This window comes from Andrographis paniculata, unplaced genomic scaffold (genome assembly GCF_009805555.1).
Source record: "Andrographis paniculata isolate CXL003 unplaced genomic scaffold, ASM980555v1 Contig264END, whole genome shotgun sequence".
Lineage (NCBI taxonomy): Eukaryota > Viridiplantae > Streptophyta > Magnoliopsida > Lamiales > Acanthaceae > Andrographis > Andrographis paniculata.
In genome coordinates, this window is record NW_026137551.1 from 15,001 (window position 1) to 20,000 (window position 5,000).

The window sequence follows — 5,000 nt, forward strand, 5'->3', positions numbered from 1 at the left end:
GAGGATCCGGCAGAAGTACGAAATTCCGATTGTTCAGAGAATTCGATCGGTTCTATTAAGGACAGGTCGTATTGATGACCAAGATAACTCTGGAGAAGAAGCAAGCTTCAACGCTCCCCAAGAAACAGAGCCATCATTGTGGGGAGGGTAAAGAGCATCCAACGCAAAGCGGCCTTGAATTCCCTTGTTTCGTCGTGGCACACCCCCCCACAAGCACCCCCCGGCTCAGGGGGGACCAGAAAAGGCCTTTCGTTTTCCCCCCTTCGTCGGCCCTTGCCGCCTTCCTTAACAAACCCTCGAGCCTCCTTTGCGCCGCCTTCCTCATAGAAGCCGCCGGGTTGACCCCGAAGGCCGAATTCTATGGTAGAGAACGCTGTAATAATAATTGGGCCATGAGAGAGTTTTTTAAGTCTTGCAAAAGAAAGGGCCTGCTGATAGAGCTGGGCGGGGAGGCGATACTAGTTATCAGGTCAGAGAGAGGCCTGGCCCGTAAGCTGGCCCCCTTAAAAACCCATTCCAACATAAGGATTTGTTACGCGCGATATGCCGACTACTTACTACTGGGAATCGTGGGTGCCGTAGAGCTTATCATAGAAATACAAAAATGTATCAACCACTTTCTACAATCCGGCCTGAACCTTTGGGTAGACTCTGCAGGATCAACAACACTAGCTGCACGGAGTACGGTAGAATTCCTCGGTACGGTCATTCGGGAAGTCCCTCCGAGGACGACTCCCATACAATTCTTGCGAGAGCTGGAGAAGCGTCTACGGGTAAAGCACCGTATCCATATAACTGCTTGCCACCTACGCTCGGCCATCCATGGAAAGTTTAGGAACCTCGGTAATAGTATCCCGATCAAAGAGCTGACAAAGGGGATGAGCGGAACAGGGAGTCTACTGGACGCGGTTCAACTAGCGGAGACTCTTGGAACAGCTGGAGTAAGAAGTCCCCAAGTGAGCGTATTATGGGGGACCGTCAAGCACATCCGGCAAGGATCAAGGGGGATCTATATGTTGCATAGCTCAGGTCGGAGCAAGGTGCCATCGGACGTTCAACAGGCAGTCTCACGATCGAGCACTCATGCCCGGAAGTTCTCATTGTATACTCCCGCGGGTCGGAAGGCGGCGGGGGAAGGAGGGGGGCACTGGGCGAGATCTATCAGCAGCGAATTCCCCATACAAATGGAGGCGCCTATCAAAAAGATACTCCGAAGGCTTCGGGATCGAGGTCTCATTAGCCGAAGAAGACCCTGGCCAATCCACGTCGCCTGCTTGACGAACGTCAGCGACGGAGACATCGTAAATTGGTCCGCGGGCATCGCGATAAGTCCTCTGTCCTACTACAGGTGCCGCGACAACCTTTACCAAGTCCGAACAATTGTCGACCACCTGATCCGCTGGTCTGCAATATTCACCCCGGCCCACAAGCACAAATCCTCGGCGCGGAATATAATCCCAAAGTACTCCAAAGACTCAAATAGAGTCAATCAAGAAGGCGGTAAGACCCTTGCAGAATTCCCCAACAGCATAGAGCTTGGGAAGCTCGGATCCGGTCAAGATCCGAACAACAAGGAGCACTCAACGTATAGTGACGTCTAGTAGTTGTTTTTTTCTATTAGTTTGCGATGCGAACAGGCCTTGACTTATGAAATTAGTTGAGTAGGCTTGCGTTAGTTGTCTGTTATAAGATAGAAAGTTTTGGGGCTTTCGACATAAAAAAGCCTATCCGGCTTGGCTTCGCTATCGTTCATGACTTGTATTTCCGTCGGCCTGGAAGCCCCCCGGTACCTCGCATTTACGAAATCACTCTTCCTATTAAAATAAAAACAAACAAAACAAACAATCCAAATTGACTCATTTCACTGGCCTTGCTAGGTGCTCCGAAGAATGGAAGGAAGACGGATCCCTTTCTTTAAACAGCTGTCCAGACTGAATCTATTCCTATTATATACGACAGATCTTAGTGAGGGACGAAGTGAGTCATAGCCTGAGGATGGAATTAGGATCCTGGAGAGCAGGCTCGATAAAGCAGTTGGGAAAGGAGATTTTTACTTGACGAGCCACACCAATCTTCCCAGAGATCATTTCCATCTGAAGAAGGCAACGCACTCCCTTGCTGCGATTGCCAGCTCCAGGTCTATCAGGTGTTTTAAGTATCAGAGAAACTTCTAGAATTCTTTTTGCCTTGGGGAAGCCTTACAATATTCTTACATGAGAGACACTCGCTTCGTTGTTCTTACTTCTCTTCTTCTTCTACTCTTTTTCGGTCTATGGTCTATGTTGTCCCCTGCTCCATTGTGCTTAAAACCAGCAGCCCTAATTTCTCCCGATATAGGATTTCTTTTAAAGGTAGCTATAAATATATATATATAGAAGGGATCTGTAGTAACCATCCTCAGGTAATATATCCCTGTGATTGTGGCTCTTAATAGTCTCTTAGAACATCTCTTAGATACTCCTACCGAAGATTCCCCTCGTCTCATATGGGGAAGACAATCAATCAAGTCCACTTCCAAGCCAGTTGCCATCGGAAGCAGGAAAGAGTCACTCTCTGGACATTGAATAAAGGATTTTCAAGACCCGAACTAGCGTATCGTTCATATCACCTGGAATTCTTAATAATGTGCCAACCATTCTGTCGTCAGTAGCTAAGGAAGGGGAAAAGGCTTAGAACCCTTTCGACCTGGGCGAGACATTAGAGTGATGAGCCTGTTCGCACTTATTCGCACTTATAACTGTATTTCCCCGGAGGTTCCCGAATACACAGGCCCGGCAGGTAGAGTCCGGCTGGCCCTTATTGTTCTTCGCTCATTGAATAACCCCACGTATGGCACGAGTGAGGAACGAGCTTACATTTGAGGGGGACATAGGTCAAATTCCACTTTACGGACTGCAAAGAGACTTCACAGCTGATTCAAAAGCTTCAAAAGAGCTAAAATCAAAATCAAGTCAAGTAAAAGCACAGGGCTCTTCTACGACCAGATCTCGACTTCTTCATAAGGTTGCCCCACTTCTTCATAATCATGATTATGCTGTGAAATTGTTATCAGGTTATATTCATGCAAGTCTTTATAAAGAAGATGAATCTGGTAAGGAGATTAAATTGATGAGTCTATCTACTGGTATTCCTCCTGTGAAATATATTTCCGATGTTCTGTTCAATATAATGATTGACGATATTGATAAAAAGATTGAAGAAAGGATGCCTCATTTTCAATATGTACGCTTTTGTAGTGAAATAATTATACCTATTTCTAATCTACGCAATGAACCTTATAATGAACTAGTTCAGATTTTGCATGAATGCAACTTTCATGCGTTTACCGCAGAACGTGCTTGTAGACATAGCGCACCCATCATTATGGCGGGTGGGGATCAATGTATTAGTGTAGACCAATATGGTCGGTGTTGTATTAACCAAACGGATCAAATTCCTTATGCTTATATTATACCTGAATAGGAACATACCATCATTTTTTTCAATTACAGAATTTTTGGAAGACGAAGACGATAAAACAATGCCACTAGATCGATCGTCTGATCCTGGCGCCTCAATTTCTGCAAGCTCACCCCTCCGTTGTTCCGGGTCAAATCCCATGTCCCCCAACTGCACGCGCTTGGCTCATCGCATCTCTCAACCGGGTGGAAAGCCTAGGATCCGGAAAATCAGACTGAATCCGAGACAAGAGATACATTGATGGCCTCGGATAGATTAGCTTGGAATCCCTATCAGTCGAGTGCTAATGCCCTCAGCCGGTAACGGAGCCAACCGTCCCCGTGAGTTTTGCTGGTAATAAAGAGACGGAAACAGGGGAATAAGTGAACATTTCATGACTTTCTGATTTCCTCGGAAGCGAGAAAGACTACAGAAGTAAGTATGAACGCCCAGGAAGTTGCAAAGGGAAAGGCAACAAACCTAAAGGTAAACCACCGCCTTAATGGAAAACTAAAGGCGCTAAGTAGGCCATTCTAAAAGCAGACCCACGGGTGACGCATGGTCGTCAGCTCATTCCCTAACTATAGATTAGATAGAGCAGTCGCCAAATCAAATCCACATGAGAGATGAGGAACCGTTAGGACGAGGGAGAGAATCGGGCGAAGGAAAGGATGAATTCCGAAATGCAGTAGTGTTTAGAAAGTTTCCCTCAAATGGAGATATAGTCCAATGACTAAGCAAGAGCTGACGATTGAACTAGCAATAGCAAGCAAGTAAAGTATTCAATAACCCTAGGAATGGAAAGTGAGGATTGAACTAGCAGGGTTCTATCAATGAAATAAGAATCAATCTGGCTTAGCTATAAAGTGCAAAAAATCCAAGAGCAATCCCTGCGCCTTAGTAATGATTGACTGAGAGTCACTAATAAACCTACTCACTCGAAAGTAGCCTTGTCAACTGACTATTCAACCCTCCATTCACAAGAGCTCCCTACCATCCCTTGAACCATTATAGATCTTGGTTTCAGGTGTCCCTAGCCAAAGGTATCCTTGTCTGACAGCCATGTCTCCCTAATCTGCTTCCACATAAGGTAGAGGAAATGCGCAGGGATTGACTGTACTCGAAATCCTTTTATCACTCAAATTTCCCCATGAGAACCTATTCATTTCTCTTCGCTATCATCAATGAAAGGGTCATCATCAGAGGCGTAGCCTGTCTCAACTACCGTCTCTTATGACCAGAATTGAGTTTGTTCGGCTGCGGTTTGTCCCCGTAGTTTGCTTGCATATGTGGCTTTGGCAGCCTCACTCTTAGAGCCAGAGTTCGATTCTCTAACCCCTCAGCACCAGTAGGCAGTGCAATCACTTTCCTCGTGCTAGTGATCTATGAGAAAGAGCAAGTTGATCATAGATCTTGCTTTTGAGAACGGATTCGAAAACGAATGTTCTCCCTGGAACAGCAGGAGCAGCTCTACTTATTTCAAGAACCTCGAGCCCTACTCAACTCTTAAGCCCCAGACGTGGGAACTGAACTCACTGCCCTTCTTGCTTCAAGCTCACTTG

General features: G+C 46.1%; 2 pseudogenes; both read left to right on the forward strand.

The window, feature by feature from the left end:
• LOC127245992 (uncharacterized) overlaps positions 1-1,778 on the forward strand; it is a 3,488-nt pseudogene extending 1,710 nt beyond the window's left edge.
• Positions 1,779-2,829: 1,051 nt separating this feature from the next.
• LOC127245993 (uncharacterized) overlaps positions 2,830-5,000 on the forward strand; it is a 10,402-nt pseudogene continuing 8,231 nt past the window's right edge.